Source organism: Empidonax traillii, unplaced genomic scaffold, assembly GCF_003031625.1.
Source record: "Empidonax traillii isolate 1590-97213 ecotype Southwest subspecies unplaced genomic scaffold, ASM303162v1 scaffold371:size713392, whole genome shotgun sequence".
NCBI lineage: Eukaryota > Metazoa > Chordata > Aves > Passeriformes > Tyrannidae > Empidonax > Empidonax traillii.
In genome coordinates, this window is record NW_020955564.1 from 643611 (window position 1) to 660494 (window position 16884).

The following is a 16884-nucleotide window of genomic DNA, read 5'->3' on the forward strand; positions in this document are numbered from 1 at the left end:
ATTTTGAACACTTTTTAACAACACACATAGCTGCATAGTAGGTAAAATTAATAACATGCTTTTCATTCAGATGACAAAATTTGGGGACAATGATTTGTGTCTTCATTTTGATTCCATCTTGTTAATATTTATGAGCTCAAAGAAAAGTCCATATGGTTGGGAACCTGAGAACCCTATTTTCTTTGAGGACCTCCTTAGCTTGCTGAACACCTTTGCAACAGTTCATGAAACTTGAGGGATTTTAAAAATATTTACAAGCCTATTGCAGTGCTAGCAATAATACTCCTATATTTTAAAGGAAAAAAGAAAGGGAACAATCGTAGGACTGTGAAGAAAGTACTGAGAAAGACTAGCTAGGACTGAATATTTATGTCTGCAATTTCACCTTCACAGTACTGTTTTTAGTTATAAAATAGCACAAACATTCCTTAGAAAATAAAGCACCCATTCTAAAATATGGTCATCTTTGACTTCTATGGTGCTTTAAGGAGTATTTGCTTTGCTGTGGAGCAAATGAAGATAAGTAATTAATTTAAATACTGGACCCTTGGACTGTGAGCTTATCTTTCGTATTATACCCTCAGGATGTACTTCCTCAACCTAAAGCTTTGTTGTCTGAAAACATAATCGATGTCACCTAATAAGTTCAGAACTGGGACATTGCACTGACTGGATCAAGGTTACATTGAAAAGAAACAAAGATTGAATGAACACCTGATAAAAACTACACTTTGATAAAAAAGCATGCCCTTGAAAACAGGGAGCAGTAGGTTGTCTGTATGACAGATTTAATCTCTTCAGGGGCTTTGGTAGGAGCTGCATTAGGTCATATTTAAGCACAGCTGAAGGGTGCTGTTCAGGGGAGATTTAACTCAGTTTTTTAAAACTGGAAGCTGAAGAAAAAGCTGGGTTTACACAACAGAGGACAAATTTTGCCTTAACCAGCTTATGTAAAAATTTTTTGAGGTTTAAAAGCTACGTTGTCAAATTATTTCTGATTGAAAAGGATTGCAGAACTTCTTTGTGCCAGAGGAAACTACTGACTTTCACAACAAAAATTAGTATTTTATACCTGATCCAAAACACACTTGTAAATGAGAACTTTATCACTGATTACAAAGGATTTTTTTGGGCTCCAAATGAAAATTTCAGACTGACAACTATTGGCTCCAGTTTTCTATCCCTTATAGAAAGAATTAAGAAGAACCTTAATTCTGCTCTGAAAAAAACATTTTAATTAATTAACTGAAGTTTTAAAATATGACAGTAGTGTGTAAAGGTCTGCTCAGATTTATCATGATGGGAAAGGCAACAATTATGTCACTCAACAGGAGATGAAGGTAGTTGAGAAGAAAGAAAGAAAATGTAAAACCAATGCTGTGCATGACTACTTCCTCAGATGTGGTGAGAAAAAAATATGAATATCTATGAATATGCTTAAGTAAGAGAAGGTGAAGGGGTATTTTATGAGAGATGACAGAGGCAAGAAGACCTCAGATCCAATTTCTCTAAACTCTGATGCACGTGTGTGTGCACACAGTGTCAGTCCATACCCTCAGCAGGAGAAATCTCAAGACTCTATTGCAGACAAGTCTGCTTTCTGCCAGTTTTCTTGTATCCAACCCCTCTGACTTAATTTATCTATCTTAATGATTAGAACTATTAAGTAATCTATTATCACTCTACCGTTTCCACCTCTAAGTTCAAATCTCAGTGGGATTTAAAAGGATATGAAATTATCGTTGAACAAACAGTAGAACTCGCTTGATGAGACAATGAGTATAGGTTTCATGCAAAGAAGCAAACTTTGTCACCTGTTAGATATTCATTATTATAAGCATACACATTGATTCCCATTAAAATCTTAGCCTGTTTTGCCTTCATTATACTTAATTTCAAGTCCAATCTGCATTTGCTTTATGGGAGGTCAAAGAAACTTTGAAATGTAAAGTACACTTTTCAAATTTTTGTAACTCTTAAACTAAAGAAGCAAAGAGGAGGGCAAATGCAAATAGTATATAGAGGAAAATATGCTTTTATTAGTTATCAGATAAAAATGAAGCAGTCAAGATGAACTTGTCCTACAGCAGGTAATCTGTGTCACCCTGTGTCCTCATGGGAACAATTTTGGCTATAGTAAGTGAGATAATCTATCAAATGTGGGTAGGTTTGTCTTAGGCTAAAAGTCACATTTATCATGATGAAGATACTTTTGATACTATATGTAAAATTATGGCAAAAAAGTCCAGTTTAACAGGTGTTTCACATCTATTTTTTTTTGTTTAAAAATAAAAGAAAAGAACCCCCAACCTCCAGACCCTGGAACTTAACATTTCAATATTATTTACTTTTTCTCCTGGTTTGGAAAGTGATAGTTAATATAGTTAATAATATCCACCCACCCCTATGTTGTAATTGTGTACAGTCCACTGAATTTTTCAGCTAACCTTTGCACTTTTTTAAATGGCTAATAAAGTGATGGTTGTAAGGGGAATCATGCAGTTGCTTATATATGCAAGGAAGAATGTTTAAAGTTAGTCAAAATGAATCTGTCTTCTCAGGTACTTCGCTGTTTTTATGAAGCAGAAAGAAAATGTAGGCTCCTACTTGAAGAATACTTTTTCTTTAGAGGTGTAAATTTTAGGACCATATTATGATGCTTGAGAGTGGCAGAGCAGACCCAAACCAGGTCTGTCTATTTTTTGTCATTCCTTTAGAGAATTTACCTTGATCTATGTTTCAATTTTTTGCTTACCTCTCCAGAAAGATAAGTTCTGGAATCTCATCCTTGACTTTGTACTCTTCAAGACCTATCAAGTCTTATAAACTACTTTTATATAGTAAGACTTATTTGTAATATATTTAATTGCTTCTTTCAATGTGAAGGAAAAAAATTTTATAAGTCAATGTGGCACAGAAGGATTCTCTGTGCAGTTTGTGGGGAGTCCCTTCCTATTCAAACTGGCTTGAGACTCAGGAGGACTGTGCCATGCCAGCAGCGAAGGAATTCCAGTGAGTGGGACATACTTGAGGCCAGCAGGCACTGCACTGCTTTCAGAGAGCTGTGTCACTTCGGTGATTTGTCTATGACTTTCTGTGCAACGTTGCACTACCTTAGTGTTGAGTTGTTGGGCTTTCAGCAAAGCCATATGGTATTTTTTTAGGGAGTATAGAATCATAGAATCATAGAATCATAGAATTAACTGGGTTGGAAGAGACCTCTGAGATCAAGTCCAACCCTTGATCCAACCCCGCTGTGATTGCTAGATCATGGCACTCAGTGCCACATCCAACCTCATCTTAAAAACCTCCAGGGATGGAGAATCCACCACCTCTCTGGGCAGACCATTGCAGTGCCTGATCACTCTCTCTGTAAAGAACTCCTTTCTAATATCTTGCACACTGCAGCAGGAAAGAAGAAAGGCAGTACTACCTACTCTCTCATACTTGACGGGAAAACTCCTTGAGCTACAAAAAAAGAGGGCATGGATTTATATTACTCAGATCTACTGGCATTGGCTTTTATTTTCATGCACTTACCACTTATACTGAATAAATCCAAGCTTGCCTTCTAAGCTGGGCACACTTGAGTATGAACTGCTATCATATTTTATAAATAAGCTAAAAGGAAGGTCATGGATTGCCACAGGAACAGAACCTAGGACCTCATGAAATAAGTTTTAATCTTAACAAATCATCCATATGGCCTCTCAGACTGAATATAATTTTCGTAGTGAATCTCTAACTACTAAACCACAATTTTATTCTGAAGTCAAGGATAACAACCAAGACTCCTGATCTCTAGCATGTGACTGACAATTAGGGGGAAGTTATGGGATTATGGTTGAATGTGTGTCAGATGTCTTCTCACAACTGAGTGTGATAGTATAAAATGTCTCTGTTATCGAAATGCACCTAATCTGTGAAAAAAAGTCACAATTACACAGATGTACAAATTTTATTTGCTTTAATTTTTTTTTCTACTTCTTTTGGTTTAGTGTTGGTCATGTCATGAGAAAATATACCAGAACACACAGTTCTGATACAAGAATTTATGTTGTACAAAAATTACCAAAAAGCCAATATTAAGATATTTCTTCTCCCTCTTTAGGCTTGGGAATATACTCACTGAGGTCAAATAAATAGATTTCAAAACAGAAAAAAAAAATTACTAGCAAAACCTTTCACTGACACTAAAAGGTACACTAGACACATCCTGTAAACTCAAAATCTGAGAAATCAGATGTTGAGAGAGAAGTTTCCTGAACTCCTTATCACTTTTTCATTGCCTGAAGTACTTTCAGCAGCATTCCCCCAAACCACATGAACTTTCTACTTTCATCTGCAACAAATATCAAAAAGAAGCACGTACTCCAGCTCACAGACTGGTTTATATAGTTCCTCAGGGTCTCAGGCTTGTTAAGGCAGAATGCTTCCCGAGCACACGGAACAAGTGTGAGTCAGATAGACCTGACTGTTGATTCAAAGAGCATGTGAGGTCAGCCTTAAGACTCTGGAGTGTGAGTTTGATGAAGTTCTTGTTTATGCTACTAGAAGGTTTCCAGTAAATGATACAAATCCCATAGCTAGTCCATTTGCCAGTACACATTTCCTCACTGCAATGTATCTTCTGGAAGAAGGCTTATTTTAATATGAAAATATTATTTTTCTTTTTTCTCTTTTTTTTTTTCTTCTCATTTTTCTTTTCTGATTTCAGTAGTTCACTTACAAATACTACTGTCACCACAGGAAGTGATAGAGTCTGATGAGACTTTGTATGGGCCTGACAAAATTGGCTTTTCTCATGCCTGAGGCAGAAAAGAAGTGTAGAGAGGATACACTAATACTAGATATTAGCATGAACATCTGTTGATGTTTATACCTAAATCTGGATGAATCAGCACCCTCAAAAAGTATTGAAATCCTGCTAGTATGAGCAGCACATGAAGCCATCTCAAACTTTGAAACTATTAGACAATTCTTCTAATGTGTAAGAAGCTTTAAAAGAGAGTTATATGCAAAATACAACTGCAACCCCATGAGATCGGAAGAAACCAATTTTCTTTTACTGTATGTCATGCATAGTTACTGAAGATTATCTTGGAGGCAGTTAAATGCTTTGAAGCAGAAGAGAAGCAGAAGAGAAGCATATTCATATGAAGCTTTTGGGCTGTGCTACTGTAAAAACAGGACAAAATTTGTGAGTATTAGCTGTTTTTGTGGGAAAAGAACCACCACCAAAAATACCATATTGTAGTAGTTAAAATAAGACTGAAAGGCAATGAAGTTGATAGATATGGAGAATGTTTTCCATATGCAGGGAGACTAAATTGAATGGACCTCTTCCTCTTGGAAAGGACAACTTAGAGGAATATGACAGTTGCATAAATTTATTGTGGAGAACAGGGAATACTTGTTGGATATCTTGCATGCAGTATGGGAACTCAGGAGGACACATGCATAATAAAGTTATCAGGTAGTGAGTTTAAAATAAACAGAAGGAAACACTTTTCCATATTGTTGCATAACTGCACTGTGAGGTCATTTCCACAAGATGATGTGGATGCCAAAAATATAAACAGACTTAAACAAGGTTTAGAGAAAATAATGGGAATACATCCATAAGTAACCCAGATGCAATGTCTGGCTCAGGAAATATCTAAGTTGATTGCTGCTGTATCTGAGAGAACAGACTAAGAGTCAGACACTTTATACATGTATAATTTTTTCCATTTTTCTCTGTATATTCTCTAGTAACCAGAGACTTTCAAATTCACCCAGAGAGGGGTCATGAACTGGAAAAATGAAAGATACTGTCTTGTATTTGATGTTATTTTGAGATGAACTATTAATGTTTGCAGAATCTGTAGAAAATACAATATACACATAGAACAGAAATTTGAAATTAAATTACTTTATTTTTTACTTATTTTCTTTTCCTTTTGACTAGTTCTGCTTCATAGCAGCTGTTCCCTTAGCACTGCCATGGGAACAGTCTTGCTCCTGTCCAAAGCCTGATGGTCAGGATGCTTGGGGTCCCGGAAGGCAAAGGCAGAGTAAGACTCAGTGTCCTCTGGTGGTTACAGATGCAAGACAATTCCAGCATCCTGTGAAGAGAAATTTGAGTAAAGGCCACTTGATAAAAAGTGTTATTTCATGAAAAGAAGGAATGGGAGGAATTTCTCCTAACATTAACCATGGAAACATATGTGACTAAGCCAAGTACTCAGACTAACAACAGAGAATCATCATTTAGGCTTCTTCTGTAGTTAATAAAGAGATAGAAGTGTTAAGAATAGAAACATTTGTTCAATTCTCTTTTCTCCATTGGTTATAGAGGGTTTGCAAGTAATTCAATTACAACTGTTATCAACTTTTATATAGCTAAATTTAGGGTAAATGTGACCCATAAGTTCCAATTTCCCAAGTGAACTCCCTTGTCAATAAAAAGATTTGGTCATTCAATTTGGTGTTATATCCCAGAGCTGAATCTCCCTAAACATTTTGATGTCTCATTTTGTTTTCTCCTAAATACGACTTTCTTTCTGAAGCAAATCATCCTTTAGCCCGAGATAGTGAATTTCCATCCCTAAAAAGCCTTTTGTTAATTCATGAACTAGATATAAAATAAACAGTACCAATTTAATTCCCATCTCCTTATTGCTTTTTCAGGGTCTCTTTAGGTACATGCTATCATCATCCTAATGGCTGCTTGGTCAGTCTGCTGCATCCCTTCATTTGCATATAAGCTGAGTCTGACGATAAAGTTTCCAGCAAGTGCCAAGTGAGTTGATGTTCTTGCAATGCAAAACACTTCTGTAGCAGTCTGAGACCACACATCTCATTTCATGTGGGATATTGAACAATTAACATCTTTCATTCACTTAACAACCAGGACAGAATATGAAGTGACAACTTGGTCTCACCACAAGCAAGTCATGATCTACTCAGCTTTCCCATTTATGTAGTTCTAACACAATTTATTGTAGTTATACCAGAAGATTTTGCATAAGAAGAAACAATTTAGTGTTCTATAGCATGCCTCAACTATGAGCCTGATGCTGCATGAGGTATTTTAGTTTTATTCTCAATGCATATGTAGTATTAGAAAGCATTATGATGGAGGGTTTAAGGAAATAAATTGAAAAGACTACTGAAAATTGAAAAGGCTACTGAAAATTTTTGTTTAATGTGAGAACAGATATCAGATCAAATCTCTGTTTATCCACTACTCAATATAGGAATTTATTTCATAAATTCATTCACCACAGGATAGATAATATAGTCTGAGCACTTTCAGTCTCTATCTGTATAATTTCTATATAATGGTGTTAGGATAAACCTTAAAGGTTTTCCAGAAATCTAGAGATCATATTGCAAAAATCTCAAATAACACCTAATGCCATTTTATGAACTCCAGAAGGTAAACAAAATCATAAACACCTATGGAAAAGCCAGCCAGGCTAGTGTCTATATTTATCTTTGAAAAGTCTGTCCCCCTTTGCCACCTCATCATGTCCACTGATTGAAAGACAATGCTAGAGTGCAGATCACTGACATTTTTAATTACCTCTTGAATTGGCCTCATGATAATAAAGGAAAAAGAAAGGAGAATGCTTACCTGTTGAGTATACGAGACTTGCTAGCTCAAATACAGTATGTCCTGAAGAAACCTTGCTGACTCTCACTGTTTCCATATTTAAAAGCCAACACACTGAAAGAATAATGTATATTTACACACTATATAGTTCTTTTACACAGCTTTATTGTCATTAGCTTTTAGGATAATCTATAATAGAGAAACTGAGGCACTTATCTGGGATGTGGCTTTCCCAAGGTCTCATAGAGGTTTCTGGCTAAATCAAAGCTGAAATTCCCCTATAGAAGTTCTTTCTTCTCTTGACTCCCAGCTTCTTTTTTCTTGTCTTCAAACTATTGTTTCCTATTCTAAGACACATACATAGAGCATACTTATTTGTCTTTTATCTTTTGAATCCTTATTTAGATTTCTCTGTCTCACAAAGCAGGTAGTGGCAATTTTTGTCATGTTGTTTCAAAAACAAAGAAATACTATACTCTATTTTCTTCTGTAGCTGGTTGAAGTCTCACAATCAAACATTGCTTCCGTCAGCCTTTGAAGGGAAATTAAAAGAAGCTCTTGCCCTGCAGTTATTGGCAGCTGCTGCAGTGGTTATTTATTCATATTTCAGGCTCAGATTTACTGTATCGCCTAATCAGCATTTCTCTAGGCTTGTGTAATCTAGGAATGGTTTTATGAAGTATGGCAAAATTGTACCTACAAGGTCTCACCAAAATGCTGTGGGTGAATACACCCTTTTAATGTCACTAAGATCAAATATCTCTTTTCCACTGTGGAAAAGATACAAATTATTCAAAACTTGCTTTGTTTAATTTAGCCTGGAATTTCACTGAGGTATATTGGAAAACAAATGGCCTCTCCTACTTGCTTCTGGGAGGAGATCAGAGCTCTGATGCCATCCTCACTGAGTCTGTGTTAGTGTGTTTTGGTTTACTTTGAGAAGCGAAAAAAAGTATTTATTCTGGGATGAAAATGGTTCATGGACTTTGTAACAGTTTGATCCAGAAGTTGTTTCTGTTGATTAATTCATACTACCTGTCAGGTTTACTTGCTCACACGTTGTCACCCCTCCTCCAGCACATCAGTATTCCTGAAGGACCACAACACACCTGTGGCCACCCACACAAGGTCTCTAGCCCCATCCTGATACAAGGGTAATGCTATCTTAGTGAGTATATTAAAAACACTCTGGTTAGTAATGACACAGTACTTGCATTATTGCAGACATTCTGAAATTAAATATAAGAAAACAAATCATCAACTTTCTCTCAGAGCTATACAATTACCTCTCTGTTAGTAAACTGAATAGCACAGGGAGAAGTCCAGGGATTACACTAAAAGTAAGGGAATGAGTCCAGGTTTTGCATCTTGATCATCTTGATTGTTGAAGTAGTAGAATAGTGACCTGCACAATTTTTGTTTAGGGCATCCAGTGTTATCCTAAACTACTGTTAAGCAAAGTTCGGAAACACATCCAGGCTCTGTTCCCAATGTGTAATCTGGATACTATGATACTCTATGAAAAGGTTAAAAAATTAGGAATGTAGCCAGTTTTCAGAGACAGGGAATGAGCTTCGTGACAGTTTAGACTGCTAGATGCACTTGTACCTAGAGATACAAGGTGACATGCATAGAAGACCCTGGTTAAATATCCAGTCTGATCCAGAGAGGCCATGAGAACATAAGCCACCCTGAGCCATCAGGCATTGCTGTGTGGACCAAATGACTTTAGCGGTGTAGCTGTAATCTACGTTGTTCAGGGTGCTTAACCATATTGACAGAACAGTCTGGAAGTGATTTTCAAGGAGAAATCTTGGATGTGTCCTATGCATAATGTTAAATGAGGTAATTCATACACTTTCTCTGAGGTCTGGTTTGGCAGTTCCTGCAGTTTCTGCAGCCTCTGCTTATCCTGTATATCCTGTAGGGCAGGTTCCAGCAGGAGCTGTTGATGTTGCCTGCAGCAGGGTAAGGTGAGGTGTGCAGACAATTGGAAAGGAACTCTGCAGTGAGACCTGCTGCAGCGGTGAGGTGCACAGCTACATCTGTGGGATTCATGGGGGACTCACATGGTAGGGAGTCTGAAAAAGAAGGTCATCTTCCAGACCACCTGGAAAGTGTTAATAGCTCTATATCTCCAGATTAAATGGCATGGGTTAGCATCCTGTGAAGGGAAAGGCCTCACTAAACGTACCTGACACAAGTAAGAAGATGTTGCTTGCATGGGGACTGCAGTCATGAGGAAGTTTGGTGAATGCATTGTATTTCTGTGTGAAAAATATCAACTCAAAGCTGTGAAAGCTGCAATTTGCCTGTGTATTTTCCCCATTCTTACAACAAACACAATACATTTGAAATTAACTAGTAGGAATATAAGGCATAGAAAACATCCAAATCTTCCCAATGCCTCAATTCAATTGTTCTTTTTTAGATTTGTGAAGAGGAACCATTTGACTGAGAACTGTAAAGAGTCATCTGGAGGTGAAATGACTTACCATATAGTAGCATATAACCGCAGTACTGGAAGACAGGAGTGATAGTTACTTTCCTTCCTGCTTGTTTAACTCAGAGCTCAACAGCAGGTACAGGATGTTCTGAGGTATTGCAAAAACTCATTAGTTCTCTAAAAGGAAAGTTTGCCCTGGAGTTCACAGTTATTATCCTTGAAGTTAACGATGTGAGTTAAAATTCTATGTAGCTTCAGAGCAGCATGTTTCTGCATTTACTGTGTCACCTTAGCTGAACCCTTTTGGCTCCTAGAGGCTTGCTGCAGCCCATCAGCAAAATTACAGGTTATGGTGAACAAATGCTTCAAGTTCTTGGGTAATTTCTGGATTAATCAATGGAATTTTTTACAGCTCTAGTATTTTTCTGCTGAAAGGATAATTATTTTTCCTATTTTGCTTTGAAATGAGCAAATGGATAACACAGACTCCAAGACTAGAGCATAAACACACATATTTCTATAGCTTCATGTGCCCAAAATTTTATTCAGTTACACGAGTGCTGTCCATTGAATTGCCCACTCTCTTACTAAACCTGCAATTACTATTGGCACTAGGCAGCAGGTAGAATGCTCTTTGCTTGCAGGTGCAATATGCTGAGCAGCATTCATAACATTTTTCCCTGCAAGAATCATTTATTTGGATGTTAATTCCCCCATTTTGTTCTGTTTAAACATTTGTGCTCGAAATCTATGAAACCTGGATATATATGATGTAATTGTGGATACAAGAGGCAGATGTATATGCAGTGGACCAGATTTTGAGAGGCTTGCGCTTGGCTGTGAGAGCTGAGCTGTTAAGTGGCCTCTCTCCAATGCTCCTGGCTAGTGCTAAGATCTTCAGTCACAGTGGAGCACAAGACAAAACTGGCTTAAATTCATCTCACTGAGCTGACCTCTTAGATAGGAGACCTATGTGGCTCTTATCTAAGCAACTGCGTGCACTCCTCACAAAGAAACCAGATTAAAACACCCAGCCAAAACACTCCCATGGGGCAGCCCACTTGCACAAAATTCAGAGCTAGACTGAGATCTAAAACGTCTCTACAGAAATTTTACTATCTAAATGCTTACAGCTTCCCTGCATGAGGGAAGAATCCAGATATGAAATTCAGACTCAAATGCTTTATCACATTATAAAACATTTTGCGCATAAACCAACTCTTTCAAAAGTTTAGCATCTTCATATTTACTTACCTTGTTAATCCTATTTTGCTGAATGGATAATTAAAAACAGGAAAGAGTCAGGTGCTATTGTGTACCAGAGTAAAAACCTATAAGGTACATTTGATCAAAATCCAAGACTTCTAAACATCATTATAAAGTAAACCAAGGTCAACTCATGTATACAATCTGGAATCTCCACTTGTAATTTATTTTGTAGCCTGAACAGGAAGTCTCATTTTTTCATTAGAATCTAGGCTAATTGTGTTGTTTTGCATGTAATGGAAGAAGACCAAATTTACTGCTTGAGATGGGAATCCAATCTACATTCTTATGAGGGTTGTGTCAGGGGGAACATCCTGGGTTCAGTGGTAATTTCTGAGCTGTTCAGTGGACTGTAAAGTGGTTTGCAGTCCAGACCACAGAGTTTCACCTCAGTATGTGCTTGCAGCTTCAATATGATTTTTATAATTCTAAATCATACAAACTATAGTGAATCTTCCAGCAAAGTGCAATGTGTCGAGCAATGACATATAGAGAGTTAAATGGGATCCTTTGAAAGGCGGTGGACTTTAGTTTGGAACTCCCATTTCTGAAAGGAATGTCAACACAGGGTGAAGTCATGTCTTCATAGCAGCGTTGAAACACATTCCGCTTCTCTTCTCTGTTGGCAGGTAAAGGTCCTTCACCAAGTTTGCCTATTTTGGCATGATGCAGAGAAAGTGACTCTTCCTCTCACCTTTGTCTATCAGGGCCATATCCTGAGCTAAGCATTTCTCTCGTCTGAGAGGGGAGTTTACTGAAAGTAGTAGATTGGGGCTGTGTCTCAGGAGTGCAGGCAGTAATTAAGAGAACTGGAAGCATGGTCATCTTAAGAAATATAAGCAGATAGTTTAATTGGTTATAGCTCTTTTGGTATGGTCAGTTCATAAATCTCACAGCAGATCATAGCTGGAACTCACAGGCAAAGAATGACACAATGGGGCAGGGTATGTGGTTTGATCCAATTGCCTTCTGCTAAGGACACCAATCCAAAAGTGAGGGAGCCTCAATGAAGATTGAATGTTATCTAGACCAGATGTTAACTGAATTATTAAAATGAGTTGTCTTATTGTTAGGCAAAGGTTGTCATTGATACTGCCGTGCCACCAAAGGTTTTGAAGGACACAAATACACAGTGGTTTTTCTTGGTAAGTATGGTTTATAATTCTGTTACTTCCACCCCATGATCTGCTTCTGCCAAAAGTGCTGTGAAAACGGAACCAGACTGTTGTAGTGGATATTTGCAATTATTGATATCTTGATAACTGGCCTTATTTTGACTCTTAAGATTGCACTGCTGTTAAGGACTAAGAGAAAAGGGAAATATTAAAGATTCGTGGTTTTTTGGGGTTCAAGTTTCATGGACATGCAGTAAAAATGTTACAGGAACCTGACAGATCCACAACTTAGTTCAAAGTTTCATGTCATAATATTGACAGACTAAAGGGCATGAAGCATGATGGCAAAAGCTAGTATCCAAATAATCAAATCTCCTGAGCGTCCTCTAGCACTGACTCTGAAAGTATACATGTATTGGGTATTTTTCTTCCATGAAATTAAAAACTGAGAAGTTGCTGTAATTTAGATTTGGAGGCTGTTGGGTAAATGAAGGCCCTGACTTGATCCAGACTAAGAATTTCACAGGTGTATGCTCTTTCCCATGTACTGACAAGAGCCACCAGATAAAGTAGTCCATTAGACTGAGCCAATGAGGCAACTCAATTGTGGATTCAAAGTATGAAAGCAGATTGGTATTGAACCCTATAGTGGGACTGACAGCTGCCTCACCCTATTTATCTGTCAGTCTTTGAAGATAGGGAGAAGTGGTAATGATGATCTACTTAGTAAGCAGAAAATCTACTGTGCTTTTGTCACCAACTAGGATAAAATTTTCTCTTCCATGAAAAAGTTAATTTTGCAGCAAAATAAGATGACACATCAAATTCCTTTCAATAATGCAAAGCAGTTAAAGCCTCAGCTTTAACTAGAGAAATGGCTTCTCTAGAGAAATGGCGAAATTCCAAGATGGTGCATGCATAGAATCTGGTCCATACTTTCCATCGCTGACCAGGGATGTTGAGATAACCCCTCTTCCAGTTTCTGTTACGGTTTTTGTCTCATCCATGAATGGCTCAGTTAATTCTGTCATTTCAGTAACCTCACCAGAACTTTGATTACATTTGCATGACTTGGCAACATATTTCACATCTATACACAAACTTCCCAGTCCTCATGGACAAACTGAGATGGGCCAATATCACAGAAAGTGACAAGTACAGGGACCATGCTTGACTAAGGATTTTACATAGCAAATGAAACAACCACAAAGCTGACAAATGAATTTGTGTATACTGAAAAATAATTTAAAGATAATAGTATGGAATCAAATTAATGTTGACTGACTTTTCAGACTTAATAGTTTCCGTATTACAGGAATAATATAGTAGGTATTGAAAAGGTTATATTATTCCTTGTACTTTAACATGATCAAAATTCCATATGAAATTAAAACACAAGGAGTTTAAGCTTTTTTTTTTTTTTTTGAAATCTGATTGCACCTTGTTCAGTAAATTATTAAAACAGAAAGAGCACAGCATGATTAAATATTATGATATGCAAATAATTATGTACAAGTTTTGAAAATCAATAAACATTTCATGTAATGTAGAAGCAACGCTCAAATTACATGATGGAGATTTTTCTTACTTTGAACTACAGAAACCTCTTTTGAGTTGTGTGCATGTTCATTTGAGTGGGGAGACAAGTAGAAAAATAAAGAGAAATCATAATTCTGTATTTTCCTGAGTGGAGTGAGGATCCTCAGAACAGACCCAAGAAATGAGACATTCCAAGAGCCACGTTAAAGTTGTGACTTAGGAGCAGACACTGTGTGATTTTTTTTTTTAGCCACTCTCATTCTGACCTGGCTCTGGTAGCTCTTTAATTGACGCATTATCTGAGGCTAGAGTGTCCCTGGTGGTGCAGTGGCTAAACCACAGCGTTGTCAGCGCTGAGATCTGGGTTCGATTCCCGGTTAGGACACTCCCCGGGCAGATGGAGCTCGCTAGCCCTGTAAGGCAATCCATCTACGTCCTGAGGACCTCGCTGCCACTGTCCAAGCGTGCTTGGCCCCGGCAGATGAACCTCAGGATTAAAGGGTGGGCTCAGTTCCGCGCACACTCACCTAAAAAAAAATCCAATGCGCAGGCTGGAAGGTGGAAAGACCTTCCCCGGTTCTTCGTTCGCGAAGAGACTGGCCATTATCTGAGGCTAACTTAAGACCTAATAGCTAAGTCCAAATGTTGTAGGACTGTTGAGGCTATAAGAGCAGTTATTGCTGTCCCCTCAGCTTCAACATGTATCCATAAAATATGATATGATAGTCTACTATTTTCCTAAAGAGCATCTGTCTACATGAGTAGTGGGGAAAGGATTGTGATCCAGCCCCTTATGGGGCTTACCTTGGCTAGCTAATGACTATATAGGGTATATTTTTATAATGAGCACCTTTTTTTTTTTCTTTTTAATTAATACCTTCTGTTTCCCACTAATTCTTGCTAATGGGAGAATAAGGCACATTTTTTTTTTCCAACCATGGACTTTTCCTAGACAGCTTCAGAAAAAGATAAGGAGCAGTCTCAGCAGCTACCACATTATTTCTGGATGCTTCTCAACCTCTCTAGCTGAGATGCTCAGCAGTCTATGTTTATTTAGAGATGCTGCGCTCATATACAAATCTAGGTGCCCTTCTTTTATTTTTCTCCCTGATATTAAAAATAAATAAAATAAAATAAAATAAATTAAAATAAAAGTAAATAATAGAGCTTGTGGGGGATCCAGGTTATCTATTTTGTGCTTTGCCAGTATGTAAGGACAGCACCCATGGGGCCTGCTCCAGATGCGATTGAGTTCTTGCTGATTTCTATTCCACCATACATTTCCTTATCACAAGGTGATGCCAGAATAACTCAAATACAGCTCTATGGGCATTGTGATGATGCAGAGAAATCTTTTCGCTTGTGGTCTCTTACCTGATCCATTACTGCAGTGAAAACAGAGAATTACAAAGGCTTATATCTGCTGTATGTTTATTCTATTTTTTCTCTAATTGTTTATTCATAACAGTGACTCAGACATTACGTAGTATTCTAATTATCACAGTTATGTCCAAAAGAAGCATTTCTATTACTTCTGTGTCGATTTCAGTATTTGGATCACAGGATCTCATTTAACTGCAGCTGTTGAAATTGGCTGAATTTTTATGATACTAACTGCTGAAGCTATAGTAGGGTTATGTTAATCCTACAATTTATATCAACACAAAAGTAATTGAATACTAAAGTTTTTCAATTTGCATTACAAAATCATTTCAGTAAAATAACAGCAAGTATGAATCTTTATTCTTATAGCATCAAATAAAACTGGCCTTTTGTGCATAAGATTTATTTCAAAATAGAATTAACCATGAACAGGTCTACAGGGAATTCCTGCCTTTTTTTCACACGAGTTTTAAGCAGCTTTTTCTGAAGCAGGAATCAACATGGATAATATTACAATTCAGATGGGTAAAATAAACAAGTGCAATTTCTTTTAATCACCTATGAATATGCATAAACAAAATATGTCCTCTGTGGTTTAGATATCAGAGGCTTATTGCTAGTGTAGGAAAGCTTTGAAAAAAACCCACAAATTGAGGGAAAATCAATCAGCTGAGGATAGTTAGTAAAAAAAAAATTCCTTCATCCCAAGTAGATTAAGTGGCAAGATGATTTAGGTATCATGTAAGCGTTCCATAAAGCCTATAAGCTTTTTTAAACATTTTTTTTCCAACCCTAGTTGAAACAGCATCCTGGGTAATAGTTACAACAGTTACAACAAAAAATGAAACCCAGAGAATGGCTAGTTTATTTTCAAATATTTATAAAGTGACTTGGATAACTTTGGCAAAAGAAGAACAAATCCATCTTAATTGGCATTAAACAGCAAATAAAAGTGAATAAAAGACTTCTTGCTTTAAAGAGCTTAAGACTAATTACAGGCACTGTGCAATGAGCAAAAGGAAACACTGTCAAACACGGTGAGAGAAGAAAGAGCAATCATGTTTTAAAGATTGCACAGTTAACAAATTTTAACTGCTGGGTGATGCATCTACTCATATTAAGGAGAGTCTGATTCTCCCTTGGACATGGGTTTCCTTACTCTACCAGAGCAGCAGAGGAAGTTTTATTTTAAATAACATTTAACTCCTGGATCAGCCAAGGGTCCATTTGCCCCTCTGAGCAAATTACCACATCAGGAAGTTTTAAATCACTTGAGCCAGAGTATCTGTCTGTATGTGCTCATCAAAGACAGATTCTTTCAAACTAACCACTGACAAATGGGAATGCTTTGCTACCTTGATTTGCTGAAAAAATTCACAGATGCTGAAGGGACTACTCAGATGTCAAGGGGAAACTTGTTAAAAAAAACCCAATAACAGTGCCCATGTTTGAATCTTAAGATAATAATTTTTGGGAAAGTGCAGGAGAAGGAGTAGTGTTAATAGTTTGGTAAAGAAACATTATGAAGATATTCT